The sequence below is a fragment of the Anomaloglossus baeobatrachus genome, chromosome 1, assembly GCF_048569485.1.
Source record: "Anomaloglossus baeobatrachus isolate aAnoBae1 chromosome 1, aAnoBae1.hap1, whole genome shotgun sequence".
In the NCBI taxonomy this organism is placed as follows: Eukaryota; Metazoa; Chordata; class Amphibia; order Anura; family Aromobatidae; genus Anomaloglossus; species Anomaloglossus baeobatrachus.
In genome coordinates, this window is record NC_134353.1 from 766,782,194 (window position 1) to 766,808,630 (window position 26,437).

Below are 26,437 nucleotides of genomic sequence, written 5' to 3' on the forward strand. Positions count from 1 at the left end.
CGGAATCCCAAAAAGGTAACAGAGTGGCTGGAAACTTAAAGGATTGCAGACCTAATCCTTACACACAACTAACTGTAGCCGTGGGGCGTGCCTACGATGACCTAGACGCCTCAACAAAGCCGGAGAACTAAATAATCTCACAGATAGAGATATAAGAAAGCTAATCTGCCTCAGAGCAGTACCCAAAGATAGATAGCCCCCCACATGTAAAGGCTACGGGGATATAGAAAAACACAATAGAAGGCCAGAAAAGACAGATTTCAGCAAAGGTGAGGCCCAAACTATCTTTATAGGAAAGAGCAACTGTCTGTAGCTGTAAAAACCCTAATATATACCAGCACTTCTCATATGGAAAAATCCTGAGGTCACACAACTTCTCCCCCACTATATCAGCACTCAAATGTTACTGGGATCCAAAACACTAATACAGATGAGGGACTGAATTAATACCAAGCATGACAAACACAATACCTTGCAGAATCATGGAGCTAAGTATACAGACACTCACAGCAGGGAATGATCCCATTCCACCAAGAACTCCACACAGACAAAATAGGAATCAAGCCTTAGTATTAAAGCAGAAAAACAACAAGAAAGGGGAAAACAAACAGCAAAGGTACCACTTTTCTGAGAGGAGTTCTGGTAATGAGCAGAGCTGGTTACAGAATGTCCTTAACACACAGGAGACATTGAACATCAAGCAGGTAACAAGAGAAAACTACTCAGTTAAATAGCCCAATCTGACCCTGATTGCCAGTCCTCCACAGGTGTATGGCTTTCATTCCACACATCAACTGCACTGCCTGCACTGACCACAAGAGGGAGCCCCAAAGAAAACTTATTCACAACAGCAACAACTGTGGTCCCTAAGAGAGTGGGGCCCTGAGAAATTGTAAAGTTTTACTTCCCCTAATATCAGCAATGATTGTAACTAGGGCTTATTTTTGGAGGGGGGCTTATATTTCAAGAATACTCCAAAAACCCTGTAAAATAATGCTAGGTCTTATTTTCGGGGAAATACGGTAGTAAGCTTAGATTGTTAAAGGCAACCTGCCACTTGTAAAAATCCTTTTAGCCAGCATTTATGGTGTTAGTCTGCAGGTTAATAGCATTCTGAACCTGCCCAGCGCTGAACCTTGCTGTCGCGAGGAAACTAAATTGAATCCTCCCCGTCAGATTTCAGCCTTCAGTCACGGGGGCAGCACCGGCACAGGTTCAGTCACCACTTTGTGTATGGAGAGCAACAGCTGTAAATGCTCCTCCTGCACTCACTGACAGCTGGGTCTAATGCAGGGCGGCTGTCAGTCAGAGTGTGTGGGCACAGTGACAGCCGTTGCGCTCCATACACAGAGCAGTGACTGAAACGGCGCCGCCGCTATGACTGAAACTGGAAAAGCGAGGTTTGATGTGCAGGGGCCAGGCAAGTTCCAAACACTGTTATCCTACAGATTAACCCCATATCAGAGTTTTTACACATGACAGGTTCCCTTTGAGGTCTGTTGTTCCTACATAATTTCATATTTTATCTATATGTAAATTACCCTCACAAGCGCAATGGTCAGCGTGTCAGTGATCTTGTAGTCCTTGACTGCTCTTAACATCTCCCTGCCTGGGTCCTCTCCACTGCTTAACTGACAGCAGAGACAGAGGCTCTTCTGCAGGATATCATCTCTGCTTTCCATTGTCAATTGAGCAGTGGAGAGCGACCCCAGGGAGGAGCTGTGGACTGCATGAGCACTGATATGCGCACCAGTGCGCTTCTAAGCCTAATTTGCATATGAAATATGAATTTCTGGGCAACAAGGTACCTGATAGCGGAAAAACAAGTATCTGGAAATGTTTTACACTGCCATATCTAGCACTGTCTGCTTGCCTAAAGCCTGCTTTACACGGGACGACCGATTGTGCAATTTCACAATCGATCGTACCCGCACCCGTCATTTTTGCATCATGGGCAAATCACTGCCCGTGGCGCACAAACTTGTTTAACCCCCTTCACACGTACTTACCTTCTGGACGACCTCGCTGTGGGCGACAAACGTCCACTTCCTGAAGTGGGAGTGACGTTCGGCGTCACAGCGACGTCACAAAGCCACCAGCCAATAGAAGCTGAGGGGCGGAGATGAGCGGGACGTAAACATCCGCCCACCTCCTTCCTTCCACATAGCCGGCGGGTGCCGCGGGACGGAGGTAAGCTGCTGTTCATCGCTCCCGGGGTGTCACACGGAGCGGCGTGTGCTACCCCGGGAATGATGACCAACAGGCGCCATTTTAATAAAACGAGATCATGAAACCAAGCGACGAGTACACGACTCACGATTTGTGAGCAATACTGCGTCGCTCGGAGGTGTCACACAGCGCGACGTCGCAAGCGATGCCGGATGTGCGTCACAAAAACCGTGACCCCGACGATCTATCGCACGATAGATCGTCTCGTGTAAAGCACCCTTAAGGCAAATGTTTCAGACAGATTTCCTTTAATACCAGTCAACTATACTTGAAACAAGAAGATATATATTCAGACATTGTTGAAAGTGAATTATTGGATTTTTTTTAATTATTTGGTTATCTTCTTTTCATATTGTTAACTCTTATATTTTAGTGCACAGTCTGTATCCAGGCATGGCACTGCTGAGTCATCCAAGAGTTCATGTCTTGTCAATGGGAGAAGGGAATAAGTCGCTTCCAGACACATCTCTGATGAGAATGTAAAGATTATGCATTGTAAGAGCCAACTGTCTGATTCTTATTTCCCCCCAATAGTTGGCAACAAGGATAGTAGGACACTCCCATACACATTCCATGGCCAATCAGTCCTGCCACTATTCGAAGATTCAGCGCTATTTTTCTAATGTTTATATCTACATTAATAGATTACTCAAACCATTGTATTTATAGTCATCTCGTGAATTGAGCTTCCAGGTTGCTTGTTATTTACAGCAGTGAGTGGAGTTTGTATTGTGTATATATTTCAGATTATTGTGTCACGATTGTTATCTGCGCTGTTCTTTACTTCTGACATAAAAGTTACTTTATGTTAGCAATATTAGCGTATATGGGGCCTCTAAGATTGGTATCATTACTATAATATTGATAAAAAAAATACTCTCAGCAGAATGGTATCTGATTAGTGTCTCATTAGTTGGCATTTTGTATGTTCTCCCTGTATTTGCAGGGGTTTCCTCCAGATACTCCACTTTCCTCTCACACTCCAAACACATACAGTGGAACCTCGGTTTAAGAGGAACTTGGTGTGCGAGTATATCGCTATACGAGCAAAGCTTACTGTAAATTTGTAACTCAGTTTACGAGCAATCTTTGCTGTACAAGCAAATACTCACCGCACACACTTCCGGTTCTGTACTTTCACCGCGCTCTGACCCGCTCTTGCAGTCCGCACAAACACACACACACACACACAAACACATGCACACACACGCGCGCACACATATTATGCTCACCTTACCTTTCGTTTCTTCACTGGCCTCCTGGTTCTTGTTGTCTGCATGTACAGTATGTGTATCGGTTAACCATCGCAACGATGGAGGAACTTCCGCTGCCAGTGCTTCTCTTGACCAATCAGAGGCAAGTGGCTCATGCTTTTGACGTCAGCGCTCTGGCCAATCAGAGGCAAGCGGCTCCTGCGTATGACGGGGACGCTGACAACGGAAGCTCCTGCATCGTCGCGATGGTTACCCGATACACATACTGTACCTGCAAACTACCAGAACCAGGAGGCCGGCGAGGGAATGGAGGGTAAGGTGAGCATAGTGCGTGTGTAGGTGCACATTTGTGCGTGTTTGTGCGTGTGTGGAATGGCACAATACGGAACATTGCACAAGTTGTGGAACGAATTGTCTGAACTTCCATTATTTCCTATGGGAAATTTTGCTTTGCTAGATGAGTAACTTGGTTTACAAGCACATTCCCAGAACGGATTGTTCTTGTAAACCAAGGTTCCACTGTGCTCAGATTGTGAGCTACAATGGGGACAGTGATTATCACATCTATAAAGCGCTGTGGAAATTAATAGCGCTATGCAAGCTACTAAATAACTAAAATACTAAGAAGGATATTAAAGTCATACAGTAATCACATAATAGTAGATATGTGTTGTACGTCTGTGCTCTGCAGACCATACAGTGGAAAGCAAATGTTTGTGCACCCTTGGTCAAAATTACTATTATTTTGAACAGTTAAACAAGTTGAAGATGGAATTATCTCTAAAAAGGCCTAATGTAAGATGATATTTTTCCTTTGTACTTTAGGCAAAAAAAAATGTTTTTTATCTTTTGCATTTGAAAATTAACAGAAAAGGAAAATGGGTTGATGCAACAGTTTGAGCACTCTGCATGGTCAGCACCTAGTAGCACCCACTTTGGCAAGTATTGTTAAGGAGGGCCATTGGATCAAATACTTAATTAACCTTGAGCTGTATGGGATTGTGGGAAAATGTCCGATTAAATTGTTTCTCCTTACATAAGTCTGTTTAGATACTGTACATATACGTGACACAGATCTAAAGATGGCTGCTACATCCTGTCCTCTATACCCTGCCCTGGTATGCAAGGAATATCCAGATGGAAGATTCTGTGGACCAACCCACTGATGATTTCATGAACCAACCCACTGACAAACTCATGGACCAACCCACTGACAAACTCATGGACCAACCCACTACTAGTGGAAACATTTGAGTATGCTCACTGTAGAACTAAGCATGCCCCTTATTCCTTGTTTATATAAGCAGGTGCTCTGTTAAAATAAAGGCAGTTGAAGCCGTGCCATTCTCTGATCAATTAGAGATTCACATCTGACTCTTTGTCTGGTGTCAATTATTTCACATATGCACTTGATCCATATCCATTAGGCCAGGAGCAGATAACTCGGGAACACAGCTAATGTTCAGCCTAACTGTATCACAGCTTGAAAACACTTTTTGTAGCAGCCAAGAGTCTTTAAATTCTTGTTTGAGGGATTTTCATCCATTCATTCTTTGAAAAGTCTTCCAATTCTGTGAGATTCCTGGGTTGTGTTGCATGCACTGCTCTTTTGAGGTCTAGCCACAGATTTTCAATGATTTTAGATCAGTGTACTATGTGGGCCATTGTAAAACCTTCAACTTGCACCTTTTGAGGTAATCTGTAGTGGATTTTGACATGTGTTTAGGATCATTATCCATTTGTAGAAGTCATCCTCTTTTCAACTTCAGCCTTTTTACAGATGGTGTTATGTGTGCATCAAGAATTTGATGAAATTTTGTTAAATCTATTTTTCCCTTTACCCGTGAAATGTTCCTCGTGCCATTGGATGCAACACAATCACAAAGCATGTTGATCCAAGCCCATGCTTAATGGTTGGCAATATGTTCTTTTCCTAAAATTCTTTGCCATTTTAGTCCAATGATACCTTTGATCATTTTGACCAAAAAGTTCTAATTTAAACTCATCAATCCACAGGATTTGTTTCCAAAGTGTTTCAGGCTTGTTTAGATTTTCTTTTGCATACTTCTGACTCTGAATTTTATGGTGAGGATGAGGAGAGGTTATCTTCCATGAAGGCCATATTTGTACAGGTGTCTCTAAACAGTAGAACAATGTACCACAACTCCAGAGTCTGCTAAATCTTCCTGAAGGTCTTTTGCAGTAAAGTGGGAGTTCTGGTATGCCTCTGTAGCAATCCTACAACCAGCTCTCACAGAAATTTTGATTGATCTTCCAGACCTTATCCTGACCTCCTCTGTTTCTGTTATCTGCCATTTGTTAATTATATTTCAAACTGAGGAAAGGATAATTTTAAAAGGCTTTGTTATTTTCTTATAGCCTTCTGCCACTAGGCAGCTACTTAGAAGAACCCATGGCTGCTGTTTTTTGGCACAAGCTTAGAGGAGGCTGGGTTTTTATAAAGCTTTGAAATATGCATCATGTGGCCTTTCCTTAAGGCCCAGTCACACACAACGACTTACCAGCGATCCCGAAAACGATGCGACCTGATAGGGATCGCAGGTAAGGGGTGCTTCACACACAGCGAGCTCGCTGCCGAGATCGCTGCTGAGTCACGCTTTTTGTGACGCAGCAGTGACCTCATTAGCGATCTCGCTGTGTGTGACAATGAGCAGCGATCTGGCCCCTGCTGCGAGATCGCTGCTCGTTACACACAGCCCTGGTTCGTTTTCTTCAAAGGCGCTCTCCCACTGTGACACACAGATCGCTGTGTGTGACAGCGAGAGAGCGACAAATGAAGCGAGCAGGGAGCAGGAGCCGGCGTCTGGCAGCTGAGGTAAGCTTGTAACCAAGATAAACATCGGGTAGCCAAGGTGGTTACCCGATATTTACCTTAGTTACCAGCCTCTGCAGCTCTCACGCTGCCTGTGCTGCCGGCTCCGGCTCGCTGCACATGTAGCTGCTGTACACATCGGGTTAATTAACCCGATGTGTACAGCAGCTAGGAGAGCAAGGAGCCAGCGCTCAGTGTGCGCGGCTCCCTGCTCCCTGCACACACAGCTAAGCGGTGTGCGCTGGTAACTAATGTAAACATCAGGTAACCATACCCGATGTTTACCTTAGTTACCAGTCTCCGCAGCTTCCAGACGGCGGCTCCGTGCAAGCGCAGCGTCGCTTGTACGTCGCTGCTGGCTGGGGGCTGTTCACTGGTCGCTGGTGAGATCTGCCTGTTTGACAGCTCACCAGCGACCAGGTAGCGATGCAGCAGCGATCCTGACCAGGTCAGATCACTGGTCGGATCGCTGCTGCATCGCTAAGTGTGAAGGTACCCTTAGTCGCTGGGAGGTCGCAGGTGAGATGTCACACAGTCAGATCTTACCAGCGATGCAGAAACAATACAGGTCGCAGTAGCGACCTGTATAACGATCTCAGCAGTCACTGTGACCCTGTCACACAGTGTCAAACACAGCGATATGTCCTGCCCAGCAGGACATCGCCTTTGAAGAAAATGACCTGGACCATTCTGTAACGACTAGAGATCTCACAGCAGGGGCCTGGTAGGTGTCACACATAACAAGATCGCTAACGGGGTCGCTACTGCGTCACCAAAACGGTGACTCAGCTGCGATCTCGCTAGCGATCTCGTTATGTGTGACGGTACCTTTACAATGATAGTAAACAAGCAATTCTCCTAACAGGCTAATTAAAGTCTGACACCTTTGTCAAAGTTATATGAGCACACAAATCTCCAAGGGTGCCTTAAGTTTTGCATTGGCCCATTTTCTTTTTTTGTAATTTTTTAAATGCAAAAGATGATTTTTTTTGTTTGCCTAAAATACCCTTATAGAAAATAACTTTATGACTTTTAGAGATCATTTAATGTTCAATTTGCTTAACTGTTCACAATAACAGTAATTTTGACCAGAGGTATCCAAACTCTTACATGCCACTGTACGTGTGTACAGATAAATCCAGTGACTCACTGCTGAAAATCTTTCTGATTGTAGTAGTTCATTTCTTGTCTATCCAGCCCAGACTACCATGACAACTTCTTCCATCCTCGACTGATCTCTATAGAATGTAAAGCATAGACATCTTTAGCTTATTAATTTTCTAGCAACCTCCTCTAATGTTTGAGTTCGGTTCGGTTCGTTGAACACCTTCGAACCCCATTGAAAACAATGGCAGGCAAACACAAGCACATACAAACACATTATACATATACACATATAGTTAATAATAAACATTGCCATTATACTTACAGGTCCCACGACGCGTCCTGTAGACTCTGTCTCCCGTCGCTGCTCCTTCCGATCATCGCTGTGTCCTCCCGGTAACCAGCACTGATGATAAGACCTTTTCGTGATGTCATAAAATGTGACCAGTCAGTGTGTATTATCTCATTGGCTACAGACTGATCACATGGCTAAGTATTTTTTCTCTGTGTGGTGTCTTTTATTTAACCCTTTATTGGAGATTCTTAATGGCCGGGTCAAACTTGCCTGACATTAAGAATCTCTGACTTAATACTAGCTAGTAAAACGAAGCTAGTATTAACTTATTATTACCCAGCAAGCCACCCGTCTTCAGGGCAGCTGGAAGAGTTGGATACAGCGCCAGATGATGGAGTTTCTATGAAAGCGCCATTTTCTGGGGTGGCTGCTGACTGCAATTCGCAGAGGAGGGGCTCAGAAAGCTTGGGCCAACCTGTGCTGTGGATTCCAATCCCCAGCTGCCTAGTTGCACCTGGCTGGACACAAAAATGGGACGAAGCCCATGTCGTTTTTTGTTTTTTTTTATTTCATGAAATTCATGAAATAATTAAATAAAGGGCTTCGCTATATTTTTAGTTCCCAGCCGGGTACAAATAGGCAGCTGGGGGTTGGGGCAGCCGTACCTGCCTGTTGTACCTGGCTAGCATACAAAAATATGTCGAACCCCACGTCATTTTTTTTTAGTTTTTTTTGATGATGCATCAGTAGGAAAAAAAAAAAAATACACATTTCTGTGCAGACTCCCATCCGATCGCTGCAGGACCCGGTGTTAATCAGCTGATGCGGTCACCTGACAGCATCAGCTGATAGTTTAAGCCGGCTGGGCGGTAAAAAGCCGGCCTCACCGCTGGACTTATACGATCAGCTGATGCCTTCAGGTGACCGCATCAGCTGATCACCGCCAGGTCCTGAAGCCATTGGACGTGTCCTGGGAGTCTGTAGACAGGTGAATATGATATTGTTTTCTACTGTTCACTTTTGATTTCGCAGCTGCTTCCACCTCCTGTCTGGACATGGCGCCGGACGGGAGGTGGAAGCAGGGGTGGCGGGTACCGGGAGGATCCACTCTTCTGTGTTTACCAACACAAAGAATCCTCTTCTTGTACACGTGATTGTACTACCCACCCCTTGCGTTTATAGCTGCGTTTATAGTCATAGAAATGCTTACGGTAAGTTCACAAACTGTGTTTTTTTGACGCTGCGTTTTTGTGCGTTTTTTTCCCACAAAAACGCAGCATCTTAAAAAAACACGTCAAAAATGCGTTTTTTTTGCATTTTTGGCTGTGTTTTGCTGCATTTATTCTCACTGTATTATTGTGCAATTTTAAAGATTGTTGATAAAATTAAAAAAAAAAAGGTCTGATGTCATTTCCTTGTTCAATATGTTCTTCATTATCCACTACTTTATGCAGGAGAGCAGACAGCTGCAGAACTACAAGGCTCAGCATGCTCCATCCGGGACTGCATGCTGGAGGGAGAGGCAGGGGGAGCAGAACTACAGGCTCAGCATACTTCATCCACTAGTGTATGGAGTAGAGCAGACAGCAGCTGCAGAACTACAAGGCTCAGCATCCTCCATCCAGGACTGTATGCTGGAGGGAGAGGCAGGGGGAGCAGAACTGCAAGGCTCAGCATACTTCATCCACTGGGGTATGCAGGAGAGCAGACAGGAGCTGCAGAACTACAAGGCTCAGCATCCTCCATCCAGGATTGTATTCTGGAGGGAGAGGCAGAGGGAGCAGAACTGCAAGGCTCAGCATACATACTTCATCCACTGGTGTATGTGTGGCGCCCTGGACAAGCCAGGGGCCACAGGTAACTACACCACCACACCCTACACCCCGGTTAGGCACATCTAAGCCAGACACAAAACCCTTGTTGCCTTCCTCCAGGGGCTGATGTCCACACCAGGTGGCAGAGCCAGGCGGTTGGTCTCCGCCCACCGAGGAGTTCACAGTCCTGGAGGCAGGAAAAGGAAGTTCAGTTAAGCTAGGGAAGTGAAGGAGAGAGGAGTTGAGTTGGACAGTGAAAGTGGAAGGAGGGAAAGTGAGGAGTAGTGAAGTGGCAAGAGAGCAGACTGAAGTGAGTCCGGGTATGTGGCCCGCACGGAGCAGCAAGGTTGGCAGACGGTGGTGACCGTCTGCAGGAGTGGCCTATCGGAGTTTGCCGTAAGGACCATGGACGGGCGGTGGCCCGGTGGTACCGGACCGGTACACAAGGATAAGCCAGCACCATTGGCAGGGTCTTTTCGGACCCCGGCAAGGCTAGGAGTCGCCGTGAATTTGACGAATCCGTTAGTGAAGGGGACCTCCTGGGTTTCCAAACAGTCAAGTCCCGACAGAAGGCAACCGTCCAACCGTGAAGGGGAGACACCGCCACCACCAAGGGCAACCGTTTCCCAGGGCCAGCGCCTGCGGGCAAAAGGGGCTCCTCCGGCCTACATCCAAGTCGGGGAGCGGGTTACCGGTGGGAACCCATCGGAATCAACATAGAACATAGGTGCAGGGAGAGACAGTCATCACTAACCTACGGGGAAGAAACAACCGCAGCCGTCTGGGGGACCCGTCCATCCAGCCATGTGTTTTACCGAGAACTGTGTCATCGTCTCAGGCTGAGTGAGTACGCTGCCCCTGCGACCCTGCACCTCACCAGGCCCTGCAACCCGCCTGCCATCATCCCTACCTACCCCATCACCGGGCCCCGGGACAACCAACCCCCCTACCCACGGAGGGGAGAAATAACAACTCAGCTGCTCCCTGTCACCGCTCCCGGGATCCCCGTTCAGAGCAGCGGTGGTGTCACCAAGACAATATCCATAATAAAACCCCCACAACCAATCATCCCCCTTTTCACTCACGGGCGAGGAGCGCCGCTCGAGTCCCCGGGATCCGGTCCACCGCTCGAGCCACCACCGAGCAGCAGCAGCGGCAGCCGGACCCGAGCAGTGGGAGAGCGCAGCGTCCCCTCCTCCGCCCGCGACAACTTGGCGTCACGAACAGGATCTTACCGCTCTGCCGTCTGGTAGAGGTGCGCCTTGTTACCGCCAGAGGTGTCCGGCCGAAAAATTTCAGAAGCCGCCACCTTTGGTGCGAAAAGTTCCCGCTCGAGCGTCTCCTTGAGTAGTGGAGGCGCGAAGGCCAAAACCCCGCCCCTGCAGGGGAGGAGCCGGAAAGAGGCTAAGGGGGACAAAATGGCGTCTGGCCGCATGTAGCTCGCGGCTGTACAGATAGGGATGCCGGAACCCCACGATCCGCTGACCCTTGCAAAGAATGTCCGCTCCACCTAGCTATTCGGAGGCTACCGAGCCGGTGCCCGGGACAGCGGCATGGCTGAGGGCCCGAACGGCAGGGATCTGCCAACACTACCGGAGCCAGATCTGTAGGCTGATGGAGCAGTGGACCGCGGAGCTGGAGGAGGTAGCTGCAGTCGCATGGGTGTATGGAATGGAGGCCATGATGGAGGAGCTGGTGAGTGACCCACGCCCCTGTGTCCCCGAGGGACCGGCCGTTGCGGCTGAGGGACCCGGTCTGCCCCTGGCCCTCATGCCGCCTCCGTCCTCCTTGCCCGTGCACCGCGCTACGTCTGGTCCGTCGGGCGTACACCCCTTCGTAACAGTGGCCGAGAGAGTGGCAAGCCTGGAAGCTGCGGCAGCTGGCGGCAACCCGCCTGGCGCAGGGACGGACGATAGTGATTCCGAGCCTGACACCGAGCCCGTTTCGGAAGAAGATGAAGGAGTCGTCGCCCTGCATGACATGGAGGCCACTTACATCCCCCGGAGTGGAAATAACGGGTATCGGGCGGCCCTTCCTCGCCGCGCCTGCTATGCGCTGGAGGGGCTGGTGCCCGTGTTCTTCCACCCAGAGCCGGGTGGGGAGGACGAAGGTGCACCATAAGGGCAGCGGATTGCCGTTGTCACCGTCCCTGTTGGGACCACCACTGTTTTAAAGTTTTGAAAAAGAATGATAAGTAAATGATTAAACCGAAGATTTACCTGATTGACAAGCCTTGATTTGGAACCGGTCGTAGCCGGCAGCTGGTCCCCGTTGGGACCCCCTTCACCACTTTACATAGAAACTACTATGAACATGCCTGAGAACTTGCAAGGCAACCACAAACTTGTGGCATGTAAATAAATGTTTGGTACAGCTCCCACCGTTACCACCTCTGGAGAGGCAGATTGGAGGAAGGGCCCGCAGTGGAGTAGGCTGGGGCCCAGCCACCACCGGAACCAGTGGCAATCCTCTGGGGGTTTCAGGGGTTCCCCATGGACGTGGGTCCCCTGAAAAGGACAGAACCCGCTCGGGCAACTTGTGCTGGACTGGGGTCAAGGGGTGCTGCCTGTTTGCTTAGGGGCAGCATCAGGGCCAGGTTGCTTGGGTGGGAGAGAGCGGAAGCCATAACCGTTTACCGTTGCAATGTTTAAGTAAGAGTACCTCCCGATGTGGGAAGATGTTATTTTAATTGTATGTCTGTTACCGTTATTTATGTCTTTTTCAGTTGGTGAAAATAAAACCGGTGATGGACGGGCAGCCCGCAGACGGTCTGCATTTTGCTAAGGGGGAATGTGGCGCCCTGGACAAGCCAGGGGCCACAATTAACTACACCACCACACCCTACACCCCGGTTAGGCACATCTAAGCCAGACACAAAACCCTTGTTGCCTTCCTCCAGGGGCTGATGTCCACACCAGGGGGCGGAGCCAGGCGGTTGGTCTCCGCCTACCGAGGAGTTCACAGTCCTGGAGGCAGGAAAAGGAAGTTCAGTTAAGCTAGGGAAGTGAAGGAGAGAGGAGTTGAGTTTGACAGTGAAAGTGGAAGAAGGGAAAGTGAGGAGTAGTGAAGTGGCAAGAGAGCAGACTGAAGTGAGTCCGGGTGTGTGGCCCGGACGGAGCAGCAAGGTTGGCAGACGGTGGTGACCATCTGCAGGAGTGGCCTATCGGAGTTTGCCGTAAGGACCGTGGACGGGCGGTGGCCCGGCGGTACCGGACCGGTACACAAGGAGAAGCCAGCACCATTGGCAGGGGCTTTTCGGACCCCAGCAAGGCTAGGAGTCGCCGTGAATTTGCCGAATCCGTTAGTGAAGGGGACCTCCTGGGTTTCCAAACAGTCAAGTCCCGACAGAAGGCAACCGTCCAACCATGAAGGGGAGACACCGCCACCGCCAAGGGCAACCGTTTCCCAGGGCCAGCGCCTGCGGGCAAAAGGGGCTCCTCCGGCCTACATCCAAGTCGGGGAGCGGGTTACCGGTGGGAACCCATCGGAATCAACATAGAACATAGGTGCAGAGAGAGACAGTCATCACTAACCTACGGGGAAGAAACAACCGCAGCCGTCTGGGGGACCCGTCCATCCAGCCGTGTGTTTTACCGAGAACTGTGTCATCATCTCAGGCTGAGTGAGTACCCCCGTGCCGTACGGCACAGCGCTGCCCCTGCGACCCTGCACCTCACCAGGCCCCACAACCCGCCTGCCATCATCCCTACCTACCCCATCACCGGGTCCCGGGACAACCAACCCCCCTACCCACGGAGGGGAGAAATAACAACTCAGCTGCTCCCTGTCACTGCTCCCGGGATCCCCGTTCAGAGCAGCGGTGGTGTCACCAAAATCACCACAACCATGGGTGGCGTCACGGACAATATCCATAATCAAAACCCCCACAACCAATCATCCCCCTTTTCACTCACGGGCGAGGAGCGCCGCTCGAGTCCCCGGGATCCGGTCCACCGCTCGAGCCACCACCGAGCAGCAGCAGCGGCCGCAGCGGCAGCCAGACCCGAGCAGTGGGAGAGCGCAGCGTCCCCTCCTCCGCCCGCGACATATGCAGGAGAGCAGACAGCAGCCGCAGAACTATAAGGCTCAGCATGCTGCATCCAGGACTGTATGCTGGAGGGGGAGGCAGGGGAGCAGAACTACAAGGCTCAGCATACTTCATCCACTGGTGTATGCAGGACAGCAGACAGCAGCTGCAGAACTACAAGGCTCAGCATACTCCATCCAGGACTGTATGCAGGAGTTTTTTGCCCCCCCAAAAAGTGACGTGGGCTTCGCCATATTTTTGTATGCTAGTCAGGTACAGCAGGCAGCTACGGGCTTCCCCCGACCCCAAACTGCCTATTTGTACCCGACTGGGAACCAAAAATATAGGGAAGCCCTTTTTTTTTTTTTAAATTATTTCACAAACTTCATGAAATAATTAAAAAATAAATAAATGACGTGGGCTTCGCCCAATTTTTGTGTCTAGCCAGGTACAACTAGGCAACTGGGGATTGGAATCCGCAGCGCAGGATGCCCAAGCTTTCTGGGCACCCCCGCTGCGAATTGCAGTTTGCAGCTGCCCCAGAAAATGACGTTTTCATAGAAGTGCCATCTTCTGGCGCTGTATCCAACCTTTCCAGCTACCCTGGTGACGGAGGCTCGCTGGCTAATAATGGGGTTAGGGCTAGCTGTATATTATCAACTGGCCTTAAGTCCGAAATTCATGGTGTCACGCCAATATTAGACATGGCCACCATGAATTTCTAGTACAGATAAAAAAAAAAACACAACACACAGAAAAATATTTTTATTAGAAATAAAACACAACACAATTAGTGACTCCATCTTTAGTGAAATAAAAAAAAAACCTCCGCAGTAATCCTGGGTCAAGGGTCCCGCGCCGTCCAATCCAGATCCAATATCATCAGATCAGTTTGCTGAAGGCATACCGATCAGATGATGTGTCAGGTTCAAGGGCCTGAATCACATGACACATCAGCTGATTGTATAAACGTCTTTTATACAATCAGCTGATGCATCAGTGCAAAAAAAACCAAAAAACTGCTCACTTCTGTGCAGACTCCCGTCTGATCGCTGCAGGACCCGGCGGTAATCAGCTGATGAAGTCTCCTGACGGCATCAGCTGATAGTTTAGCCGGTCGGGCAGTAAAAAGCCGGCCTCACCGCTGTACTTATACTGCCAGCTGATTCCGTCAGGTGACCGCATCAGCTGATCATCGCCAGGTCCTGCAGCAATCGGACATGTCCAGGGAGTCTGCACACAGCTGGAGCGGGGGTGGCGGTATCGGGAAGAGGAGCTGGGAGCGGACATGTCGGGAGTCTGCAGACAGGTGAATATGATATTTTTTTTTCTACTGTTCACTTTTGATTTCGCAGCTGCTTCCACCTCCCGTCCAGACATGGCGCCGCACGGGAGCGAACATGGCGCCGGACAGGAGGTGAAAGCACCGGTGGCAGTACTGGGAGGATCCACTCTTCTGTGTTTACCAACACAAGGAATCCTCTTCCTGTACACGTGATTGTACTACCCACCCCTTGCGTTTACAGCTGTGTTTATAGTCATAGAAACGCTTAGGGTCCTGTCACACATAGCGACGCACCAACGATCCGACAAGCGATCCGACATGGCAGGGATCGTTGGTGCGTCGCTACATGGTTGCTGGTGAGCTGTCAATCACGCAGATTACCATAGCGACCAGCCACCAGCGACCCGTGTAACAACGCTGTGCTTGGCAACCAGGGTACACCTCGTGTTACTAAGCAAAGCGCTTTGCTTGGATACCTGATATGTACCCTGGTTACCAGCTTACCGCAGGCTGCCAGCGCTGGCTCCCTGCACACGTAGCTGCAAAAAGCTACATTTACGCTTTTGGTGATTGAACAGTTATCGAACGGTAACTCGAATGGTCGAACGTTAAGCAAATCGTTCGAGTTCGTCGAATGACTCGAACATCGCCAAAAACAACTCGAATTTGAAATTGGCGAATGGTTTGATTCGAACAACGCTCATCTCTACTTCTCACTTTCACAAACCGCATATTGCTGTAACAAACCAAAGTATCTAATACAGTAATAAAGCCCTTATGTTTACACATTTACACAGTAATATTACCCTCTCTATGTCCCCTCATAATAATTGTAACCCCCTCTCCACAGCAATAGTATCCATTTGTGCCCCAACATGGTAAAATTGCCCTTTTTGTGCCATCAAACAGTAAAGCCCACGGTTTTTCAAATCGATCTACACCTTTAGGACACAAATACAGTTAACAATGCTTTTTGTCTTTGAGATCTCCGTTACACCTCCTAGACATACTGGTAGAATTGGTAAGTATGGGTGACACGCTTATCTACTATTTCAGGTTGATCTGTTAATCAAAAATTGCCATGGAGAAAGTTTGCAAATGGGCATGTTTATAACTGGTGTAATAGTGTAAAACTAAATGGCATTGGAAAGCCTTATATATTAATCTGGATGGCATTTCACCCCATTGCTTGTTTATCATGTTGTGTTTAATATGCTACCAGCATATTTTTTTCTTTGCAAGATTAACCTTCTGAACTGCCTAACAAATATTTTTCTAGAAGAACATTTTTTAAGATGGATGACTCCAAGACTTGTGTACCTAGCATATGGATAGTCCTTGATAAATGATACCGTAACTATAAAGAAAAAATAATCTTACCTATGCATATATTGGAAGAGATATTGGGGGAGTTGTACTAAACCTGTACAGCTGTATTCAACCGACATTCATTGTTGTAAGATGTGCCACATTTATTTGCCTCATCTTCAGCAGTTTTAATGTTAAAAATTTAAATTTACATCTATTATACTCAGACATAGATTTGTTCTATGATTTGAGCATATTTCTGGTATATTTTCAATATATTAGTATAACCAATAGGGTGCCCCCATTCCTCTTAAAGATATCTGAAGTGGAAAAAATGGGAAATAGTTATAGTGTACGATGTTTCTGACTTTTTTTGCCTGAAAATGGGTGCAGACCTCTTTAGAAATTCCCTTTATTATGTTTTTACTCAAATTTTGTCCAATGTGCAGAGGGACCCAAGATCTAGCCCACCAATCTCATTTATTTTCTCCTATAAGGTCTTGGGACTACTCAGGGCCGTATTTACCATTAGGCACCCGTGGTCCCGTGCCTAGGGCGGCAGGATGCAGGGGGCGGCACCTTCTAGCAGTAAAAAAAAAATTTTTTTTTTTTTTACACATTCATTAAATCCACTGTATTTTCGGAGGGGGGAGGGGGGAGAGGCGCACTTTATTTATTTGTATCCACGTCAATTAAGACGACTGCCGGCGCCTGCACTTCCGGGGTCACAGGCACGCCAATCAGCTCCTTCCTCTGTGCTGCGTCCAATGCTGTATGGATTTCACATGCAGAGCTCACAGCAGGACGCCGCAGTGAACGCCGCGATGGAAGCTGGTGTCAGAAGAGGATACTCACGTGAGCCAGGAAGATGACGGCGGGCCCTGGAGCAGGTAAGTGCTCGCAGAGCTGAAGATTCATAAGGAGCGTGGGGGTGTCTCTAATGCAGACTGGAGATCTGCATATGGGGTGGGAGGAGAGAGGCTGATACTGGGGGAGACTTGGGGGAAGAGAAGCTGATACTGGGGGAGGCTGGGAGGAGAGAGTATGATGCTGGGGGAGGCTGATGTTGCGGAAGGCTGGGATGGGGGGAGGCTGACGCTGGGGGAGGCTGGGAGGACGGAGGCTGATGCTGAGGGAGGCTGATGGTGGGGGAGGCTGGGAGGAGAGAGGCTGATGCAGGGGGAGGCTGATGCTGGGGGAGGCTGGGAGGGGGGAGGCTGGGAGGAGGGAGGCTGATGCTGAGGGAGGCTGATGCTGGGGGAGGCTGGGAGGAGAGAGGCTGATGCTGAGGGAGGGGGAGGCTGGGAGGAGAGAGGGGGAGGCTGGGAGGAGAGAGGCTGATACTGGGGGAGGCTGATGCTGGGAGAGTTTGGGAGGAGAGAGGCTGATGCTGGGGGAGGCTGGGAGGAGAGAGGCTGGTGCTGGGGGAGGCTGATGCTGGGGGAGGCTGGGAGGAGGGAGGCTGATGCTGGGGGAGGCTGTGAGGAGGGAGGCTGATGCTGAGGGAGGCTGGGAGGGGGAAGGCTGGGAGGAGAGAGGCTGATGCTGGGGGAGGCTGGGAGGAGGGAGGCTGATGCTAAGGGAGGCTGGGAGGAAAGAGGCTGATGCTGAGGGAGGCTGATGCTGGGGGAGGCTGGGAGGAGAGAGGCTGATGCTGGGGGAGGCTGGGGGGAGAGAGGTTGATGCTGGGTGGGCTGGGGGGAGAGAGGCTGATGCTGGGGGAGGCTGATATTGGGAGAGGCTGTGAGGGGGGAGGCTGGGAGGGGGGAGGCTGATGCTGGGGGAGGCTGGGAGGCTGGAGGCTGATGCTGGGGGGGCTGATGCTGGGGGAGGCTGGGAGGAGTGAGGCTGATGCTGGGGGAGGCTGGGGGCAAAGAGGCTGATGCTGGGGGAAGCTGGGGGAGAGAGGCTGATGCTGGGGGAAGCTGGGGGAGAGAGGCTGAAGCTGGGGAGGCTGGGGGGAGAGAGGCTGAAGCTGGGGGACGCTGGGGGGAGAGAGGTTGATGCTAGGGGAAGCTGGGGGAGAGAGGCTGATGCTGGGGGAAGCTGGGGGAGAGAGGCTGATGCTGGGGGAAGCTGGGGGAGAGAGGCTGATGCTGGGGGAAGCTGGGGGAGAGAGGCTGATGCTAGGGGAAGCTGGGGGAGAGAGGCTGATGCTAGGGGAAGCTGGGGGAGAGAGGCTGATGCTAGGGGAAGCTGGGGGAGAGAGGCTGATGCTGGGGGAAGCTGGGGGAGAGAGGCTGAAGCTGGGGGACGCTGGGGGGAGAGAGGCTGAAGCTGGGGGACGCTGGGGGGAGAGAGGCTGATGCTGGGGGGGCTGGGGGGAGAGAGGCTGATGCTGGGGGGGCTGGGGGGAGAGAGGCTGATGCTGGGGGGGCTGGGGGGAGAGAGGCTGATGCTGGGGGAGAGGCTGCTGGTGAAGGCGGGGGAGAGCGGCTGCTGCTGGGGGAATGGGAGAGAGGGGCCAATCCTAGAGACAGAGGACAAGGGTTGAGGGATAGTGCAATGACAAAATCGATGGCGGGGGAGTGCAAGGACTCAGAATGAGAGGGGGGCAGCATTGGGAGCTCATTATGGAGAAGGGGCAGCATGTGTGGGCTCAGTATGGAGTGGAGCAATGTAGGGGAGTCAATATTAAGAGTGGGGTAGTGTGTGTGTGTGTGTGTGTGTGTGTGTGTGTGGGAGGGGTGTCTCAGCATAAGCATTAGTGTGGTGGTCTTAGGATGAGTGGGGCAGCATGGAGGTGTCATTATGAAAAAGAGGAAGGCAGCATTAGGAGCTCATGGAGAGGGGCAGCATGCATGGGACATTGTGAGGAGGGAACAGCATGCATGGGAAACTGTGAGGAGGGAGCAGCATGCATGGGACACTGTGAGGAGGGGGCAGCATGCATGGGACACTCGGAGGAGGGGGCAGCATGCATGGGACACTGTGAGGAGGGGGCAGCATGCATGGGACATTGTGAGGATGGGGAAGCATGCATGGGACATTGTGAGGAGGAGGAAGCATGCATGGGACATTGTGAGGAGGGGGCAGCCTGCATGGGACATTGTGAGGAGGGGGCAGCACGCATGGGACATTGTGAGGAGGGGGCAGCACGCATGGGACATTGTGAAGAGGGGGCAGCACGCATGGGACATTGTGAAGAGGGGGCAGCACGCATGGGACATTGTGAAGAGGGGCAACATGCATGGGACATTGTGAGGGGGAGCAGCATGCATGGGACACTGTGAGGAGGGGGCAGCATGCATGGGACATTGTGAGGAGGGAGCAGCATGCATGGGACACTGAGGAGGGGGCAGCATGCATGAGACATTGTGAGGAGGGGGCAGCATGCATGGGACACTGTGAGGAGGGGGCAGCATGCATGGGACATTGTGAGGAGGGGGCAGCATGCATGGGACACTGTGAGGAAGGGGCAGCATGCATGGGACATTGGGATTAGGGGCAGCATGCATGGGACATTGTGGGGAGGGGGCAGCATGCATGGGACATTGTGAGGAAGGGGCAGCATGCATGGGACATTGGGAGGAGGGGGCAGCAGCAAGCATGGGACATTGTGAGGAGGGGGCAGCATCATGTGAGGTCAATGTGCAGATCATATTTCATAATTGAGGAAGGTGTGGTGGGTATAATTTATAAGGGAGGGCAGTGTGTAGTTTATTAGGGGCAGTGTGACAGTCACAGTATATAAGTGGGGACGGTTTGGTGGGAATATTTTATACTCATGCTATGTTTTGAGGTGCCTGTGGTGATCCACATTGGGGGGGGGGGGTTAGTGCCCTTCGTTTCTCATTGATACTTTTTCAAGTGTTTTACAGAGTAGATCTGCCTTAAACAGATGTCGTGCGCGAAAACTCAGTGTTACGTTGTCACTAAGGGGCGCGACCACTTAAAGTGCCTAGGGCAGCACGAAGGCAAAATACAGCCCTGGGACTACTGTATTTGTTTCCTGCTTTTATAATTCTGTCTATATTAGTACTACATTCTTAGAACCTCATTACTTTTCCTTACAGTGCTATAACTACACCAGCTGATAAGTTTACAGCTATAATAAATTATTATTAGTATTGTAGAAAAAACAATAATGGTCAATAAGAGGTTAAAGCAGTCATGTCACAATTTCCCATTGCTAATAAATTTATCTTTTTATTTACTTTTCTTTAGTGCAGGATCCACCCAGACCAGCTGTTGATAATAAGGTAAACTCTCTTTGTTTGATTATGGCGGCAACCCACAGACGTTCCTTGGGAGAGGGCTTCTTGGAGGAGCGTGCAACATTTTTCCATTGAAGGGAGAGACAAAGAATATATTTTCAAACATTTAAGGGAGTCTGTCACCCCATAAATCAATATTAAAATATCTACACAGTGATATCAAGGACTTTTCCTCTATTAAAAACACAATAGCTCTGTGCATGTTAGTGATTTTGCATGCAATTAAGGGGCTTCAGTGCACCAATGGTGTGGGCAACAGTTTGGTACCCTGGTACACTCCCTTTTATGCATGTTTAGGTACTTGCCCTGATTCTGATTGACAGTGCTTCAAGAGCATGCACAATCTAAACTAAAAAAAAACTAAAAAAAAAAAGACCTCGAGCGTGAGTTGGTATGCATGCAAGTTATACACGCCTGTTCATACAACCCAGCTGTAAATACGTAAAAGCATAGTGCATATAAATAAACATAAGGTACTCAGTAAAATTTTGTTGGTCTACCTGATCGTGGTTTGATTTTTACAGAGCCCCTAATTTTCTATTTGTTAATTACAGTTTGAACACTGCTGTCTGGTATTATCAATTAATTGGATATCTTTTTGTATCCCTTTCCTGTTTTATACAGTTCAACTATCTTTTCCCATAGATCCGTCAACAAGTCTTTTGCTTTCCCCATGACTCACAATCCAGAAACGTCAGTGGCTGGATGGAAGATGCAAGAGTCTGCCTAGATCCTATAAACTCACTCAGCTTTTATGGACACACACTAATGACAAGCAAACAGGTCACAGGTGAGGATGTTACCTTTATTAGCCATTCAAACCCATTTGTGTCATCTTCTGTGCATTTTATCAGGTCAAAATCACCAGGGTATGTGAACTTTTCATAAGGGTTATTTGGATGCTTTTTGTTGTCATTATGATTTAAAAAGAGAAAGCACAGTAGTTTGACAATTAATGGCTTCACCCAACCACTAACCATGAGTGGACAAAATGTTTTTGTGTCATCATTCATAATCACTGAAAAAATGCCAAGAACAGAAAAAGTCTGCCAGGGTATGTAAACTTTTGAGCACAACTGTACAGAGCTCCTGTTTATAATGTCAATGGTGATCCTTGTATTGCCTGTATAGTATACACTACATAAAGAGCTCCTGTGTATATTATCACTGGTGATGCATGTATTTCCTTTACACTAAATTCAGAGCTTCTGTGTATAATGTCACTGGTGATCACTGGATTACCTATACTCTAGACACTATAGCGCTTCTGTGTATAATATCACTGCTCGTCTTTGTATTACTGTAACCTATACACTATATACAGAGCTTATGTGTATAATGTCACTAGTGATGTTTTTAGTATTATTAGTATTGGGGTTTTTATTAATGATCAGTATTGTATTATTCAGTCACTATGTTGTGGTATGTGGTCTGGTAATGGTGAAGTATTTATCTTTATATATGGTGGTATTTAGTCACTACCTGGTGGTAATATGTTGTCTTTTCATGGTGTGCAGGTATTTGTCCCTTGTATATGGTATTGTTTGGTCAATGTGTGGTGCTAATATGTGGTCCAGTCATAGTGTGGTGGTATTTGTCCCTTCTATGTGCTATTATTCAGTTACTATGTAGTCTGGTCATAGGGTGATGGTATTTGTCTTTTGTACGTGGTATTATTGGGTCACTATGTGGTAGTAATTTTGTGGTCTGGTCACATTGTGGTAGTACATTGTACATATTTGTCCTGTGGCTGCTCAAACCAAAAATTAGGTGGAGCAGACAGTTGAGGTAGCAGATGGACAGGAAATCATCCTTTCCAGTTTGAGCAAAGTTCCTTTACTACTAATTTTAAAAACTTGTAGAAAATCCTTTAATACTATTTACCATACTATGAAGTGACTGACAGTGACTTGAACAACATGGACTTGACATTAGACAATGAGACTATAAATGAAGGTTTAAGTAGGGTAGGAAGAGTAAGCGTTTTTACTTTTAGCTGCCATTACTTGTTTTTTATGTGCTTGAAAATGGGTGTGGTTAACATAATGGGTGTGGCTTTGAAAATGGGTGTGGCTTTTAAAAATAGGCATCGCTTGTAACACAAACAGGGAACCTGTTAAAAATTTGAATCCTACCCCTAGTTATACATACTTACAAATACAGACACACATATACACAGGTATACACAAGTACATACACACAGAACCAAGTATATATATATACTGCACCTTTGAACAAGTGGAGCCTGAACAAAAAGTGGAGAGCTCAGCCTCAGTGGAAGCAGGAACAGGAAATCAGGTGGGAATCAGTAATTCCCTGGCTTTGCAGTGCAGCTCTGGGAAACCAGAACGACAGGACCCACCCGAGTCCTGGCCTTAGTCTGCTCAGGGTAAGTATAGGCATCCACAACTCAGTTTGTGCAGCTTCGTTGCCTGACATTTACTTGCATTGAATGAATATGATGAGTGGTTGGACAGCCATAAGCCCTCCAGGATCTTTGGGAGTCGTGCAGCCGTACAAACTACTATATCATGTGCAGTCATTCCAGCTCTTAACACCAACAGAGGCACCAAACCAGGGGGGGAAATGACTACTGCTAACTCTTAGGCCCTGTGCGCACTGGAAAATGGAATTTTCTCAAGAAAATTCCGCAGGTATTCAAAGATTACCGCACCCGCGGTAAAAACTCGCGGCAAACCGCACCCGAAAACCGTATGCGGTTTGCCGCGGTTTTACCGCGGCATTGTTCGCGGTATTGCCGTGTGCGGGTTGGTATGTGCTTTATTGCATTCAATGCAATAAAGCACATTGAAGAAAAAAAAAAAAAAGTAATTTCATTCTGAGATAGAGAAATGAAATAGACAGTAGAATAGATAGAAGAATATATAGATAGACAGAGGGATAGATAGAAGGATAGATAGATAGAGGGATAGATAGAGTCCCTGTGAGCACACTCTGCATTTCCCACGGTCGGCAGTGAGTTCACATTACCGGCCGTGGGAAATGCCCTGTGGTTACCTCTGCTGTCTCGCTGCGAGACTGCATTCATTCAGCGCTGTGACAGTGTCAGTCGCGGCTGGATGTAAGTAGTGCAGGACCTGTGGATTACACCGGAGTGGTGGATTACGTCGGAGCTTTGTTTCGGGAGGGGTTAATAAAAGGGTGAACGAGGCTTATTTGTGTTTTATTTAAAATAAAGGATTTTTCGGTGTCTGTGTTTTTTCACTTTACTTAAGGGTTGATCATGTCAGCTGTCTCATAGACACTGCCATGATCAAGCCTGGAGTTAATGGCGGTGATCCGCCACCATTAACCCCTTGTATTACCTTGACTGCCACTGCTACACGGCAGCAAGAAGAGTCGGGGACACTCCGGTACTGCCGCATAATGCATGCGACAGTGCCGGGGCAGCTGCGGCTGATATTCTCGGCTGCGGGAGGGGGAGTGAGGCGGGGGACATTAACCCTGCCCCTCTCCCTCCCCAGCCTGAGAATACCGGGCCGCCGCTGTGTGCTTACCTCGGCTGGACGGTAAATATACAGCGGAGCCCACGTGCTTTGTTTTCTATATTTCTGTTTGCTTTCTATGTGTGTTCTATATGTCTGTGTCTGTGTTCTATGTGTGTGATGTCTGTGTGTATATGTGTGATCTGTGTGTGTTTACTCTGCTCCGCTTCCTCTTCCTGTAATGACATCACTTCCCTGCAAAACCGCAGGCAAGCGATGTACATTACCGGAGGTAAACCGCGAAATACCGGAGGGAATAATGCAGGAAAGCGCAGTGAACCGCACAGAATTTGCTGCCTGCGTTATTCCCTGCGGGATTTCACGATTACATTGGAGTCAATGGAGTGAAATCCCGCAGCAAAACATGCAGCTGTCAAAATCCGCCTAGTGCGCACAGGATTTTTTTTTCCCATAGGTTTTGCTGGTGAATCACTGCAGCGAAACATGCAGCAAAACCGCAAAAAATCCGCGGCAAAATCCGGTAAGTGCGCACAGGGCCTTAAAGGGGAAAAGATCTTGAAACAACACAACAGTGCAGCTGCTGGGCATTATTTATTAGAAGGTTAGACCTATCTACTGCAGTCAGTGACACCTTCCTTAGGCCCGTTTCACACGTCAGTGAAAAACAGTGACGTTTTTCACTGGCGTGTAAAACACGCACATGTCCCTGTGTGTGCCGAAAATCACGGCACACGTGGGTTGTCTAAGTGCAATCCGGGCTCCGTTCTCCGTGGCCCGTGATTGCACTTAGAGATTCACTCACCTGCGCCCGCTCCCGCTCTCCATGGTGCTGAATCCTCCCGCGACGCAGCATCCGGCCGGCGGTGACCCCTGCAGGAGCTGCTTCCGGGTCGGCTGTGTCGCGCATAATGAATATGCGCGACAGTAATCAGCCGGCACAGAAGGAGCAGGGAGAACGGGCTGCAGAGGACATCGCTGGACGCCGGGTGAGTTAAAATGTTTTTTATTTTAAAAGTACGTTTTTTTCTGGCACGTGTTTCACGGACCACACCACTGCGTGGTCCGTGGGACATCAGTGATGCCAGAAAAAAATGGACATGTCTCCGTGCAGCAATCACGCACACGCGGGTACGCTGCACGGAGACACGTGCAGTGACAAATCACTGACGTGTGAGCAGACCCATTCATTATAATGGGTCTGCGTATGTCAGTGATTCTGGTACGTTTAAAAAAAAGCACAAACGTACCAGAATCACTGACGTGTGAAAGGGGCCTTAAACAGTGTTGTGTTATGCAATGTCACTATAAGGCTTTGTGCGCACGTAAATGCTGAAATTTCTGCAGCGATTTGACAGCACATGTGTGCTTCAACTCGCTGCAGAAACACTGTGTAATGGATGCAGTGTTTCAGCAGAATAAATCCCGATTTCATGCGCTCGGGATGCTGCCCCCACCATAGACAGAGTGCGAGCTGCATCCAAAGCGCACGGAATAATTGACATATTGCTTTTTTGAACGCACGGATTTGTGTCAAAATGTTGGCATCCAAATCGCTGCGTTCAAACAAGGAACGTGAGGATGGATTATGCACAATCTACATAGATTGTGCTGGGGACACAGGACGCATGCATTTATGCTGCCGTGCTAAACGCAACATGCACCCAAAGCCTTACCCCTACATATAAATGAACATAATCGGTTTATGCTATAGTTAGTGGCATGCCATCTCTACATTTTGTCGTAATCATGAAAATATTTTGTGATGATTTACCATTTAACATTGGAGAATCTTTCCAGAGATCTCCTCCATGTCTATCTTATGCATTTCAATTTTTTTGTACAATTATTTGTCATTATGGTCAACTCTTTGTATAAAGTTATTAAAAAGGACTCCAATTTATGGTCAACAAATGGAAGTTGAGCTAGGACCATTATCAACAGGATGGGATTACTGCACTGTTTATTGACTGAGCATTATTTTCAATGAAACCAACCTGACAACGACAAGCTTTGTGAGAACGGACAATTTGAAGCCAAATTTAATGTTGATAACATGTCCAGGTTATGTTTACCAGAGTAAGATTTTCCAAAGCCCTTTATTTATACAAGTCGGTTATGCATTTCTAGTCATGCCAAGATCTCTAATGTGCCGCGCTGTGCCGGATAGGAGCTGAGAAACGAAATATGTGAAGCAGAAAGAGAGGAAATATACACACAGTGAAAGACGTTTAAATAAAGGTCATTCATTATGGGATTATTCTGTGCCATTGAAGCAGATAAATGGGTAAAGCTGAAAACTAAACTTTTGTTTTCTCTGGGAAATACAAAAAGTTCATAATCGGAGAAAACTAGCCTAATCCACAGATAATCAACAATGGAGAATCGGGTGATGTCAATGCTCGCGTCTATCATTTAGGGCTCACCTAGACCAGACAGCGTATGCAAGAAAACTGCAAGATAGCTTTCTCACACAAGGAAAAAAACTATCTTGGAAATATCATGGTAGGTAGTTACAAAATTAGTGAACAAACACATTCTACTTTGATATTTGTGCTGATGTCAAAAGGCCCATTTATAATAAGGCGCTATTATACAGATTCAATGGCTCTGCCTCAGCCTCCTTAGCCCTCTTCTGGTGTCTCCA